The sequence below is a fragment of the Hemitrygon akajei genome, unplaced genomic scaffold, assembly GCF_048418815.1.
Source record: "Hemitrygon akajei unplaced genomic scaffold, sHemAka1.3 Scf000074, whole genome shotgun sequence".
In the NCBI taxonomy this organism is placed as follows: domain Eukaryota; kingdom Metazoa; phylum Chordata; class Chondrichthyes; order Myliobatiformes; family Dasyatidae; genus Hemitrygon; species Hemitrygon akajei.
In genome coordinates this window covers 293,931-309,355 of record NW_027331960.1, presented here as the reverse complement: position 1 = coordinate 309,355, position 15,425 = coordinate 293,931, and the positions used below count along the sequence as shown (strand labels likewise).

At 43.3% G+C, this 15,425-nt stretch overlaps 1 protein-coding gene across 1 annotated transcript in view; it reads right to left on the bottom strand.

Moving 5' to 3' along the window:
* LOC140722306 (uncharacterized) overlaps nt 1-14,457 on the bottom strand; it is a 532,443-nt gene extending 517,986 nt beyond the window's left edge. Inside the window, exons 1-2 of the mRNA XM_073037092.1 lie at nt 14,372-14,457; nt 9,271-9,440 (exon numbers count right to left, since the gene is read on the bottom strand). The gene's annotated coding sequence lies outside the window, so the exon portion shown is untranslated. The remainder of the gene's footprint in view (nt 1-9,270; nt 9,441-14,371) is intronic.
* Nucleotides 14,458-15,425: the final 968 nt, after the last annotated feature.

The window sequence follows — 15,425 nt, the reverse complement described above, 5'->3', positions numbered from 1 at the left end:
TAGAATTGAGCTTTCGTTTTAATTAACTGACTTTCAATCGAGGAGGTTAATAATAAACTATGCTCCATTTGAAGTTCCACTCTTTCTTTATAAAGTTCTTTACTAGGGGTCAATGCGTAGATCTTATCAATTGCCTTAATTTTATCAACTAATGTTAATATTTTAGAATTAGTTCGTTTCCTAACACCAGCAGAATATGAAATAATCTGTCCACGAATATATGCCTTAAAAGTATCCCACAAAATTCCACTAGAGATCTCTGCTGTAGAATTTATTGAGAAGAACAAATCAATTTGCTGTTTAATAAAGTTGACAAAGTCCGAGTCCTGCAGTAAAACAGGATTAAACCTACAACCTTTAGTACTAATATATGAATCCGTCACCTTAATAGATAACTTCAAAGGTGCATGATCAGATATAGTAATAGAGTCATATTTACAATCCATAACATCTGTAAGTAAATGCTGATCAATGAAAAATTAATCAATTCTTGAGTAATTATGATACACATGGGAAAAGTATGAGAACTCTTTGTCATTAGGGTATAAAAAACGCCAAATTTCACAAATAGCTGAATCAATCATAAAAGAATTAATAAGAGAAGCCGATTTATTCGGAAAAGTTTGAGTGGGCTTGGATCTATCCATCAAAGGGTTTAGACAACAATTAAAATCCCCGCCCATTATCAATCTATATTGATTCAGATTAGGAAAGGATGTAAATAAGCATTTAAAAAATTCAGGGCAGTCAGTATTTGGAGCATAAACATTAACTAAAACAACTTTTTGATTAAAAAGTAAACCAGTAATAAGCAAAAATCTACCTTGCGGATCTGAAATTGTTTCATGATGTATAAAAGCAGTTGATGAGTCTATAAAAATAGGAACACCTCTCACTTTGGCTTGCGAATTTGAGTGATACTGTTGGTCCTTCCAAAACCTAAACAACCGCTGACTATCCACCTTCCTTACATGAGTCTCTTGTACAAAAATAACATTAGCATTCATTCTATGGAATACATTGAATATTTTTTTCCGTTTGATCGGATGATTTAAACCATTAGTATTCCAAGAAACAAAGTTAATAGTCTTATCCATATTGACAATATATATTACAGTTAACACATAAGTTTGAAAGAAAAGTGAACTCATGAACCCGGAAGAAGGAAGTAAGTTCAAGGGGAAACCGGAAGTCACAGCACTGCAGCCATTTTTGTAGTTTCATATAAGCCCATGAAATAAAACTAAGCAAAAAGCAAGCCAAAAAAGAAAAATCCCCCTCCCACCACCCTCAAAACCCCAGGAAAAAGCCAAAAAGAGGCAAGTGAGCGATCTAATACTAAAATTACCCCCTTGTCTCAAGACGGCAACTCGAACGTAACAAAGTTAAAAAAAAATACAAATAACCCACGTTATAAAAAAGGGTTGGTATAACAAAAGTTAAAATATAAAATTAGTGTTATAAATGTATATAAACAAAAGGGTTAAAAAAATAGAATTAAAACAATAAATGAAAGTTTAAAACTTTCAAGCACATCAAAACAGTTATGACGCTCCAAACACTGAAGTCTGTCGGGAAGAAGAAACGCCATTTTATTTTTTTTCGCAATCTTAATATTCAAATGTTAAAAGTGTAAAAGAGAGCGTATATCGATTTAAAAAAAGAAAAGCAAAAAGGAAGAAAAAACCCTAATAAGTTATTTTCAATGCTAATAGATTAATAATATGAAAAAAATATAGTCAGAATAAACCCAGCGAAAAAAAAGATTTAACCGTATGTAAGAAATACATGTAAACCGTATCAAAAAAAAACCAAACGTCAATCTATAACAGATCCAAATCTATAGGCTAAATTACATTGGTCAGCCCGATAGAATGTCATTGTTCCAGGAAACCTTGAGCATCCGCTGGCGATTTAAACAGCCGGAAAGTTCCATCCTGAAGTGTGACTCTCAAGTGTGCTGGAAATAACAGCACTTGCTTGTAGCCTTTCTTGTGAAAATTCGACATAACCGATCTAAAAGCCAGCCTAGCCCGTAAAACCTCCGGGCTATAATCCTCCAAGATACGAAATTTGAAACCTTGATGGGTTATCATACCTTTTTTGCGAGCTGCCCGAATCAAACATTCTTTGATATGGGGATAATGAATCCGGAGAATTACGTGTCGTGGTTTCAAACATGAATCCGCCTGGAATCGGGAAACCCGATGTGCCCGATCGATTACCGGGGGAGTATCCAGTACCTCTGAGCCCAGGACATCCATTAGAAATTTAGAGAAGAAAACGGTAAGATCACCACTTTCAAATTTTTCCGGGATCCCAATTAACCGAAGATTTTGTCTTCGAGAGTGATTTTCCAAATCAGTAATTTTAACTTTATAGCGATCCATCTGTTGGAACGTCGAAGTTTGCTCTTCTTGTATTTTTTCGATTATACGATCTTTCTTAAGAGCGACTTCTTCAAGAGCCAAAATACTTGCTTGTTGTTTTTGTGATTCCAGTGAAAGTGTCTGGAGCTTTTCTTCAACTAGTTTCAAACGTTCATCAAACTGAAAAAACTTTACGGTTATTTTTCTCTCCAGTTCTTCAAATTTGTCTCCTATAAGCTTCACAATTGTTTCTAAAGTTATCGGTTCTTTCGTCTGTTTCGGTTCTTTTCCTTTAGACATTTCAGCAAGTTGAGAATAATTCAAATAGTTTAAAAAGAAGAATTCTGTATGTTTAGACCCCTTTAGAATAAGTTTAAGGGGTGTTTGTAGGTTAAAAAGACGTAAAAGGTTTGGAGCAAAGCCTAGAAGCGGTTTACTCCATGAGCGCCATCTTGAGACTCGTCCCAAACCACCCTTGTCAGATCCTTTCTGATAACATTAAAATTGACCTTTCTCCAATTGAGAATCTCCACTCGTGGTCCAGACCACTCTTTTTCCATATTTACTTTCAATTTCATGGCATTATGATCACTAACTTTTGTCACCAGCCGTGGATCATTTCCTAACAGCTTATTGCACACTTATATGTCAGGAATTCTAGGTACTGATTAAGGCCACATTTGACAAACTCTACCCCATCTATTCCTTTCACAGTATGGGAGTCCCAGTCAATATATGGAAAGTTAAAATCACTTACCGTAGATTTCGCACTACAGAGCGCACCTGATTAAAAGCCGCTGGCTCTAATTTTAGAAAGAAAATCAATTTTGTACTTGTACAGGCCGCACCGGATTTTAGGCCGCAGGTGTCCCACGTTGTAATATGAGATATTTACACAGAAAGATATTACACGTGAGGATTTTTTAACTTTTAATTAAATCCATATGGTAACAAACAAATATATATTGCAAATGCTTTTTTTCGAACCGTGCCTGTAATACGGCTACTTTTAAATATACATACGTATCGGTAACACAAACTACGTTGCATATACTTTTTTACTGAACAGCACGAACAACATTCCAATATCTCCTAGCGACTGGTAAAAATATATATACTGCAGCCTACCAGGAAAAGTTATTGATCGCCTTTAACTTAAAAGCAGCGTTTTCGATCGGGTCTAATCAGCTCGCGTAACGCGATCGGGTCTGATGAGCTCGGCTGATGCGATCGGGTCTAATCGGGTCTAATCGGGTCTGATGAGCTCGGCTGATGTGCTCGCGTAATGCCCCCCACTTTCGCGTTTATCGAAAACATTTCCCACAAGACGCGGCGAAACCAGATGTGACGTCTAGCATTCCGGGCTGTAGTACAGAAAACATACTAACAAATGAATTACTAAGCGAAAATATTATAAACTAAATAACTGCCATAAAGGCAGCACAATGCTTTTCTTCGAGTGTTTTCCATGTTGATGAGGGTGAGTACAAATGACTGATTTACAATAATTTAATTGTGAAAGTGCGCTTGATTTATCGTACAATTTCATTGGACCTCTGTGAACTACTCATCAATTTTATTGGTCTACTGTTACGAGGCAAAATGTTTTTGGCGGCATGAAAAAAAATTTTTTTGTACATTAGCCGCTCCGTAGTAAAGGCCGCTGTGTTCAAAGCTGATCAAAATGTGGGAAAAAAGTAGCGGCTTAAAATCCAGAATCTACGGTACTAAATCAACCTTTGTTTCTTGGCATGGTCTGCGATGTCTCTACAAATTTGTTCCTCTGAATCGCTCAGACTGTTGGGTGCAAACAAGTCCCAATGATGGATTGAATATCATAATTCCCTGTCCTCAGTTCATCTGGAATCTGGACAGAAGGAATGGAGACAGGCTAACCCCTATTGATATCAATGGATCAGGGGTTGAGAGGGTGAACAACTTTAAGTTTCATGGCACAAACGTCACCAAGGATCTCACATGGTCTGCATATACTGGCTGTGTTGTGAAAAAAGCACAGCACCTCTTTCACCTCAGATGGTTTAAGAAGTTTGGGATGGGGACCCAAATCCTAAGGACTTTCTACAGGAACACAATTGAGAGCATCCTGACTGGCTGCATCACTGCCTGGTATGAGAACTGTACTTTGCTTAATTGCAAGAACCTTTACTGGTAGAGAGAAGAATGAATTAAATTAAATACCAGCAAATTCTGGAAGCAAACATCACACTGTCTGTAAAAAAGCCAAAGATGAAAAGAGAAAAGAGGATGGCTTCTACAAGATAATGACCCTAAACACACCTCAAAATCCACAATGGACTACCTCATGAGGTGCAAGCTGAAGGTTTTGTCATGACCCTCACAGTCCCCCGACCTAAACATCATCGAGAATCTGTGGACAGACCTCAGAAGATCAGTGCATGCAAGACAGCTCAAGAATCCACAGAACTAGAAGCCTTTTGCAAACGAAGAATGGGCAAAAATCCCCCAAACAAGAATTGAAAGACTCTTAGCTGGCTACAAAAAGCATTTACAAGCTATGATACTTGCCAAACGGGGGTGTTACTAAGAACTGACCATGCAGGGTACCCAAACTTTTGCTTTGGGCCCTTTTCCTTTTTTGTTATTTTGAAACTGTAAAAGATGGAAATAAAAAAGCTTTCTTGCTTAAAATATTAAAGAAATGTGTCATCATTTTTGGAAATCAGTTCAAATTTTACTCGTTTAACTATTCACAGTAACAAAAATTTTGACCAGGGGTGCCCAAACGTTTGCATGCCAGTGTAATTGAGTAGGCCTCCTTTGAAGCGGCCGTCTCCGCCCAGAAGGCTGAGCTGTTCCTACAACTAATAATACCACTATGACTGTTGTGAAAATATTGTTAAATAACTCCTCACTATGGACTTACAGAAATAAGCCAGGACAATGGGCCAAAATAAATGAGGAAATCTCTAAAGAGCTTGCTATAAAACAGCAGTTCCACTGCACCCATCATCTGAAAGCAGCGGCATAATGGAACAAGCCAATGGTACTTTGAAAGATAAGTTGGCAAAACTTAGACAAGAAACTGAAATGATCTGGTTGAAGGTTTTACACTTAGTCCTATTCCATATGGGAATCACGCCATCAAGTACGACGGGGCTGTCACCTGCAGAAATTATCTACGGGAAGCCTATGAGAACCCCATGGGGATCTCGACCTTGTTTGCCGCTCCTCCCTGAGAGCTTACCTGCAACATTGGATATGCATACCTTGGGGGAGGAGATGGGAAAATATTTATGCAAATTAACAAAAACTCTCCAAAGCTTGCATTCACAGGTACGACAGGCCTATCGAGAGGATGAAACCCCAACTAAAGGTGACCACTCCACCATCAAGACTGGAGATTTTGTCCTGCTCAAGAACTGGGATGGTAAGAAGTTGGGACTGAGGTGGAGAGGACTGTACCAAGTGCTACTGACAACACCTCCTGCAGTGATGGTGGAAGGGCAGCTCCAGTGGATACATCGAACGGACTGTAAACACGTTACTGGCAGAACTGATAAGGACTGGAAAATGTACTGGTTAATGCTGATTTTAATGACCCTAAGGGAACGTGCCCCTGTCTCGGGAGGCCCCCAGTTTTACACTTTCCTGTCCCTCTGCCACACCTACGCCAAGCACGTAGAGCGGGGAGCATGTTGGGAAAGTGATGAAATTCCCCAACATGGTCAGACTACGATCCCCATGTCAGTGGTGCCTCTGAGTACTAGTGGAGTCAATTCAGTTCTGGTGTTTTCTGACAGCTGTAATGGTAACATTGTCAATTGCACCATATCCAGGTCTGGAAGGTGAGAGTCGTAGATCTCCTCCACAAGACCCCTCCAAGCTATGGCCGGAGATAAGAGTTACATCTCCAGCAGTGGCGAGTACTACTTGTTGGTGTACCCAGAATGAGAGTGCACCCTATCAAGTGGGAAGTAGTAACTGTACCAAGAGTCAAACTTATGATACCCCTGGACCACTAATTGGAACTTATTGGGTTTGTGGAAACGGGGCCTATCCCTGGCTGCCGGGAGAAAGAACAGGGCAGCGGCATGGAACCACACCCCACCAGACGGGTTCTCGAGGGGGGACGAGGGTTGGAGTGGTTGTTGCTACTTGGCCAACCTTGTGCCACACTTGAGGATCCTGGCTCAGCCTCAGGATCACCCCCACTGGAATAGGCAACAAAGGATTGCCTGATAAATTTGTTGGAATGCTTTGAGAAATAATAAGCAGGGTGGACAAAGGAGAATTGCTAGATATTGTGTACGTGGATTTTCAGACCTTTGATAAAGTGCCACACATGAGGCTCCTTAACGAGCTCTGAGCCTGGTTGGGCGGCGATGAGGAAGGGGCTGATCTCGGGTTTGTGTAAATCGAAGGGCAGTTGCAGTGGGAACGGGCCGGGACCCAGCCAGGCGGCTGCACTGTCAGGGCCGGGAATGTAGGATCAGTTAGTTCTGGTTCCCCAAGCTGTGAGAGTGGATGTCGGAACGAGGATCTGTCTACATGTACGGGTGTGGGGTAAATGGTGGGATAGTTGTGGGGCTACCGACGGGGTGGAGGGAGGTTGGGGATGTGGGTTATCGGACACAGTGTGATCTGGGAGAATGCGTCCTAGGGCAGATCACGTTGTGAGCAAGGGGGGATCTGGTCCATTGCATCAGACAGCTTTCAGGAAGCAACAAATCTGTCTTTATATTAATCACTGTCTAATCTTGCTGCTAACATTGTGTTTGTCACAGAGCCCAGAGTCTGGGAACAGCTCAATGGTAGGAAGCAGATGGTGATGATGGGAGCAAACATGAGGAAATCTGCAGATGCTGGAAATTCAAACAACACACACAAAATGCTGGTGGAACACAGCAGGCCAGGCAGCATCTATAAGGTGAAGCACTGTCGACGGTTTGGGCTGAGACCCTTCGTCAGGACTGTCTGAAAGGAGAGATACTAAGAGATTTGAAAGTAGCAGGGGGAGGGGGAAATGCGAAATGATAGGAGTAGACCGGAGGGGGTGGGATAAAGCTAAGAGCTGGAAAGGTGATTGGCGAAAGTGATACAGAGCTGGAGAAGGGAAAGGATCATGGGACGGGAGGCCTCGGGAGAAAGAAAGGGGGAGGGGGGAAGCACCAGAGGTCGACAGTGTTTCTTCTTATAGATGCTGCCTGGCCTGCTGTGTCCACCAGCATTTTGTGTGTGTTGGTGATGCTGGGAGGCTGTTTATTGGAGTCAAGGCCCGTGCCTCCTGGAGCTCCCCAGGGTGACACCCATTGCTACTTGTCATCGATGTCAATAATCTGGTTGAGAATGTACGGGGTACGGGTAGTGAGTTTGCAGCAAGTAATTGCTAACAATTACCTCCTTTTGCAGGATAGTAAATATAAACACCCCTCTTTCCCTCTCCACACTCAGAACCGACCAAAAGCTACTTCAGAAGATGCAAGCTCTTCAAATCAGCAAACACTGAGGGAATGTGAGTGACTTTAAAGAGCGGGGATACTGACAGTACATTATTGCAACTGGGTCTGACAGACTTAACTGATACATTCATTCTCACCTCAACTATTCTCTACTTTATTTTGTACAGATACCGTAAATTCCAGTGTATAAGCCGAGAATTTGGCCTCAAATTTTGGTCCTAAAATTAGGGGTCGGCTTATACTTTGGGTGCCAACTTTGGAGAAACGAATACAGGGAAGACAGGTCGTATTTATTGGTTGTTTTTGAGTCTAATTTGTTCCACTGTCGTCGCATGAATTCTTTGAATGATTTGTTTAAACTAACATCCAGTGGCTGGAGCACGGAAATCAAACCACCGGGGATGACTGCAATGTCCGTGTTTTCAGCTTTCAGTGCTGCTTTTGTCTCACCCGACAACTGCGCTTTGAACACGTCCCAGACAAGTAGCGACTTTTCCTTCCCAAAATCTTCAGGATGTCTATGCCACGCCTCTTTAACCCACGTCAAGCAACCCGCTTCGTCCATCCAGCAGCATTCTTGAACATAAACAACACCCCGCGGGAATTTTCTGAGCAATCTTTGTTTTCTGTCTCAACACAAGATCACATCTATTCATAAATCGGGTGCACCAACTTCGCGTAGCTTTGAAATTTTCACTGACCTCACGGTGTTTTCGGCCCATTTCAATGCTTGAACTTAAATCATTTCTCTAGTAACAATGTATCCGGATGATCGCTGGTGATTCACTCACTCTAAAACTTTTTCTTCCAGTTCTGGCCACTGGCATGTCTTCCCACGGTTTGCACATTTCTTCTTTGGCATTTCCCTCAGCGTGTCCTCTGCCTTTCTCCGCTCTCTCACACTCTCTCGTTTACACTAAACTTCTTAGCCGCTGCAGAACTATTTGTTCCTTTAGCAAAATCAACAACCTTCAGCTTGAAGCCAGCATCACATCGCATTCGTTTTAATCTTTTGTACATGGTGGTCGCAATCTCAATACTGAGTACACGTACTGATCCCGCCACCCCGTGTTATGTTTTAACGAGATTACGATGGGTGATAAATGGTTTTGCGGGGGTAATATTTCAGAGGCTTCTTCACCATTGGAGACCTAATCCAAAACTTTCCTCCCTGATTTATTTATTAAGAATTTGCTTATAATGCTCTTCAATGTGTAAGCCTGTTTTCTTAGCAGGTTCACAAAATTTTCAGGTTCCGGATCCGGCAAAGCTGAGTACAGGCATGTGAGATCTTGTGATTGTTTCTGGTTAAATCAAAAACCTTTATAAAAGGGGTCGGCTTATACAAAGGTAACATGAAAAAGTCCCTTTTTTAACCTTGAAAATGGGGGTCGGCTTATACTCCGGAATATACGGCATGTAATGTCTAAAGGACCAGTGTCTGAGTAAATGAGACTCACCAAACTTTCTCCTGACTGAATCACTGGAAACCCTGAGTCAGAAGGGTTTCTCTCCAGTCGGTGCTCTCAGTCCTCGGGCTGGTTCACTTGCTGCTGTTCCCTCATCTTCAGTCGTGGTTTTCTTCCAGTTGTGGGCTTTTCTTCCAATAAATCTCTCACTGCAGGTATAACTTTAACATGAGAGATAATGAAGCACGTTAACAATACAAAGGAGAACAAAATATTTCTGCTCACTGAAATCTAAACAGTGAAGACAAATATAACGATCTCAGTGAACAAATCTGTAATTGTCCCTGACACATCACAAAACCTGATATGGGATAGGAAGGAGTCATCGTTCAGTCATGGTCAGATATAAGATGTAGGAACATAATTAGGTGATTCGATCCATCGAGTCTGCTCCACCACTCAACCATGGCTGAGATTTATTCCAACACCATATTCCTGCCTTCCTGCTGCAACCCTGAAGCTACTTAGCAATCATGAGTATATTAATCTCTGTCATAAACATACCCAAATGGCAGCCTCAACCAACCTCTGTGGCAACAAATTCCACTGATAAGCCATCTTTTGGCCGAAGAAATTTTTCTCATCTGTTTTAAAGGGAAGCGTCTTTATTCTGAGACTGTGCTCTCAGAACCCAGACTCTCCATCTAATGGAAACATCCTCTCCATGTCCACTGTATCCAGGCTTTTCAGCATTCGGTAGGTTTACTTAACCACCCCCTCCCCTTTCACCCCCGTCTGAACTCCATTGAGCACAGGTCCATAACCATCAAATGCTCCTCATACATAAAGCCGATCATTCCTGAGATTATTCATGTGAACCTTGTTACCAACAACTGCACTGAACACATTCCCAAGTATAACAGAAAATCAGGAAATTTAAACCACTCCAGAGTGAATGGAATAAAAAGAAACCGGAATCATCAGAGTCGCTCAACAGGTAAGGAACTGCTGTGGAGAGAACAAAAAATTTGACGATTCAGGTTCACAATCTTTTGTCAGAATGGATTCAGAATTTTTCATTTTTAGTGCAGATCTCCAGCAACTTGAGTTTCTGTTTGATTTCCACTGTCTGACAGACAGGTGACAGCGAGGAGGAATTTCCAAACACAGTTCAAACACTGAACCCCCCAGGTCTATTTCTACTTGTTCAAACACAGAACAGCCCATTTACTCACAGCCTCCCCTTGAGAGGGATGGAATATAAACTCATTCTCTCCTAAGATTAGCAGCACTGCTTCCAAAGGAACTCCAGAAAAAAAAACACTTGATCCCAGACCAGAAATACTCGCTCAACACCTCGTAAACCCGGGCAGCTTGATCCCCGGGTCCATGTTACTTGGATCTAAACAGGGGTGCAGTGCTGCTGGAGCTCACCGGAGCACCACCCCAGCACCTCTGTAAAAAAAAAATCAAAACAAGTGGGGAATTTAACAGCGGCTGCATATTAAATAGAGGGAATTTTATGGAAGCGGGGGTTGGGGATAGGGGTTGGTGGATGGGGGGGGGGGGGAATGCCACTAATAACATTAAGATAAGATCGTTTTTGGTGAAATCCTGGAGCTGTGACTGTGGTGGTCTGTGGATTATTCGCTAATACAAAAGTAATTTTTTCCTCACTAACAACCCTATGGCTGCTAAGCAAACAACGTTACTCCACTTGCTTGGTAAATATATTATATGATTATTAGTGAATGCAACTGTGCAATACTTTGTCATATTATTAAATTAAGTGTTATATGTTTTATTGTACCACCATTTACTGAAATGCAGTGATTGGCTATAATCGTTAAAACGTCCAGAGTTGGACGTGGTTGATCTGTCTGGTTTGGCAGAATTGTTTGGAGAAGTTGAGAGTCCTAAAGATGTTCTCGATGGTCCCGAGAGTGAAATGAGGGCAGTCTTAGAGAGGAAGGGTACCCTTGCTGTGGAGAAGTCAGCTGAAATGGCCGAGGAGGTTGTTTCAGCTCGCAGGGTTGTGCCTTCCCCAACGGGGGGCTGCCTAGAGAGTAACTGGAAGGATCGGGGGACGTTAGAATTTGAAAAAGGTACGGGTATTGAAAGCCTGGAAGGGGCCAATGTCCCGTTTGAGTGTGTCCAAGATGGGGGCGCACGTGGTGCTGAACCTGGTAACAGAGCTCAGGGGAAGTCTGAGGTGTTTGATTCAGGGGGACGGGGCGGCCGTCCTCGTGAGTCAGATAGACCTGGTTCGGGGGAAAAGGGGTTAACCTTGGGAAGTGTGAGTTCCCAGAGGGTTGTACAGAAGGGGGTCTTCAGAGTTAATGTGGAGTTTACGAATGGGGAGATAACTGTTGTTGTGGAGGGAGACGGGAAATCTGTAATTCCCAAATCAAAGGAAGAAAATTTAATGTCTGAATTGATGTCAGAAGCAGCAACCAGGCTGCAGAGACAATGGCTTGGTAACACGGTGCCTGCGAATCAATTACAGGTTGATTTGGAATGTAAAGGTGCCCCACACGCTATTGTTATTCAAGAGGGTGCTGTGAAAAGGCAGAATTTGAAATGCTGTCTGAACAAAGCGAGATCGCTTGCGGATCTTAAATTGGAAACTAATAGCATGACGGGTCCTGAAGAGAAAAACGACAAATGGCCTAAAATTAAGGAATTGGGTGGTCTAAGTTTGGAACACGTTGATAAAATAACTCCTATGAAAGGAGCGGGCGAAAGCTTATTTCGCCAGGGTGCCCAAGATCGCCACGAGGGAATTAACCGGAAAAAAGGCGAGGGTTAATGGGGGCGCGATTTTTAAAATAGCAGAAGCCGGTTTTAAGGGATTTTGACAAAGTATGTGAATAATAAAGACAACACCCATGGAAGCTTGACTGTTAAGTTTGAAAGTAGCATAAAAATTTGTCTTTTGCATGAACCTTTGTAGATGTATGTAAGCTAAGATCACACCTCCTTAGTTATGTTGCCGAAGAAAGCAAATAAATAAGGTGGTTATTGAGCTGAAGTTTGATGCTACCAGGCGTTAGTAGGGCACATGAGGTTAAGGTATTAAAGGAAAGGGGCACTGTACTTGTTAACTGTTTAGATGCTGACTTGAATGTATAACTGTATTACTCTGTATTAGATTCAAAATTTCTGTAAGACTGTACCACTCTGGGTTTTAACCGCTGGTAAAAACCTTTTTAAGAGGGGAGGTGTTATGATACCAGCCCCCTCCTTTGTGAGAATTGCAAGAGCCCTAGAAAAGGGGGGTCAATGACCCAAAAGAGAGAGAGAGAGACAGGCTGAATGGACACAGGAAATGGAAAGACATTCCACTGGGACAAAAGCTGGTGACTGTGGCATTGTTCTCAGGAGACACCTGGGAACTGCAGACGTGCCAACTCGCAGGGACATTGTAAAGCCCTCGGGCAAAGTGGGCTGGTTGAGAGAGAGAGGTTGCATCACCTGCAACCTGATTGACACCTGAGATCCCGTGAGGCAGTATAAAGAAGGGTCTGAAAGAGGACGACCCTCAGACGCACCAAGGAGACACCAAGAAGCACGATACCGCTTCCCATGGGAACGGGAAGCCATTTTGAAATAAGCCACGTGCGTTAAATTCCGAATGCGGGGTTTGTGGCTGGAACCAACGGAAGATCGCTTTTAACTAACAACGGGGAAGATCGCTCCCCTGATTACACGGATGTAAACGGCAAGTTTTTCCGTTTTATCTCTCTCTCTCTCCAACACGTGAAACCGAAAGCCTGCAGACTTCAGAGTGACTCTTTATATTTCCAATTGGACTCAGTATTATATACCCTAGACAACGAAAGAGCTTATTTCTGATTGATTATGGTTACACCGGTGTTTTAGATTGAGTTTTGACGATTTGAATGTTTTGTATTAACCATACGTTTGTGCCCTTATTGAATAAAACGTTTGAAAATAGTAGCATCCGACTCAGCTGATCCATCTATCTTTGCTGGTAAGTTACCTGGTTACGGGGTTTTCGTAACAAGAGATGGCGGCGCGACGACGCAGGGCGCAGCGGCCACTCCAGTAAGGAATATCCGTTATCTGTAAGTAGGGGCCGTGCACAATCCTGATTTGATTGAGACGGATGTGTGAAGCACGGAGGAACATCTGGCGAAACTTCTGACATGCCTGTGCTGCTGACGCTGCTACTGAGCGATCGGAGAGATCTCCAGAGAGGAAGGCCCCGAATCCTCGGCTTTGCCTGTTGCTTGGTGGCCGGAGCCGGGGTTGAAGCACTCGGCAGAGATGGTGCTCGGTGCTCGGTGTCGGAGGGCTGGTCGGAGGCACGAAGTTGTCGGAAGTTTTCGGACGGACTCACAGTTGGCTGTGCTCGGGTGCTTCCAGAGGCTGCATCGGGAAGTTTTGCCACGTTGGAGGTTTCTTCCTTCTGCCATCTGCGTGAGATGATGGGCTATCTGGGACTTTGAGACTTTTTTTTTACCGTGCCCATGGTCTGCTCTTATCAAATTATGGTATTGCTTTGCACTGTTGTAACTGTATGTTATAATTATGTGGTTTTTTTGGTCAGTTAGTCTTGGAACTGTATGTTATAATTATGTGGTTTTTTTGGTCAGTTAGTCTTGGTCTGTCTTGTGTTTATGTGATATCATACTGGAGGAACATTGAATTTCCCCTTGGGGATGAATAAAGTATCTATCTATCTATCTATCTATCTATCTATCTATCACCGTATTTCTGTGGAGCTCTGGAATTCATATATATTTCTTTCATGTTTGTTTAGTGTTTGACATTATAAAAAGCCCAATTTGTGTACGTGCTCATCACATGAATGGGGCAAGGAGTCAAGGAAGTTGCCCAGTACATGAAATGAGCAGGTACACAACTGGGTGTGACAGACAAGGGGCGATTGATAGATTCGTGGCCTAAGGTGGAAGGAGTCGATTTTAGAAAACCTAGCAATTTTCCATTATCTGAAACAGAAATACCGCAAAAGTTACTAACTTCAAACTTTCTGCATAATCACTCAAAGAGTTGAACTGCAAGTGCATGTACCGTGAGCTGTATAACTTTAGCCATTCTAACATAGGCCACTAACTTATCAATCACCGCTCGTACAGCTCCGGCAGCTAAAAGATTGGCATTGTACCACTGCTCCAGCCGTCCGGCAGAGCTCGGGCCCGGCCCTTTCCCAATGCAACCGGCCCCCAATTTACAGAAATCCGCCGAGATCAGACCCCACTCCAGTCGAAGAAACCCCCAACAGCCGCAGTCGGCACTGCGCATGCGTTTAACAGGAGGTTTTTCCGCAGCACCACCGGTGGCCGGAGGTCTGCACATCGTCGCCAGTGGCCGGAGGTCCGTACAGCGACACCAGCGGCCGGAGGTCCGTACAGCGACACCAGCGGCCGAAGGTCTGCACATCGCCACTAGTGGCCAGCGGTCACTGCAGCGCCTCCTGTGATCGGAGGCGTGAGGGACAACGGAGAGGCAAATCACAAACGCGGCAAAGTCTGCAGATAATACACACAAAATGCTGGTGGGACACAGCAGGCCAGACAGCATCTATAAGGAGAAGCACTGTCGACATTTCGGGCCGAATGTCTCTTCCTCTCTGACATTACAGGACTGTCGACCCTTTTCGATAGATGCTGCCGGGACTGCTGAGTTCCGCCAGCATTTTGTGTGTGTTGTTTGAATTTCCAGCATCTGCAGATTTCTTTGTGGTTGCTCTTTAAAGTCTGCAGATGCAGGAAATCCAGAGCAACACAAACAAAATGCTGGCGGAACTCAGCAGTCCCGGCAGCATCTATCGAAAAGGGTCGACAGTCGTGTAAAGTCAGAGAGGAAGAGAGGGAGTGGGAGGGAGGGAGATTTGTTCACCGGAAAGAGAAATCGATATTCATGCCATCAGGTTATGGGGGGGGGGGGGGGGGGCGCTACCCAGACGGAATATAAGGTGCAGATCCTGGACCTAGAGGGTGGCCTTAACTTGGCACAGGAGGAGGGGATGGGTTGGCACGTGGAATCAGGTGTCATTCGACGTGTCGAATGAAAATGTTTGGACACAGGGAAGTCCCGCTCGGAGCGGATAGTTCAAAGGTCAGTTTATTATCAAAGCAAGTATCCATAAACAACTCTTGCGTTTTTTTTTCTCCAGAGAACCACAAAACAAAAAAAGCATGAAAGTCGTTCAGAGAGAA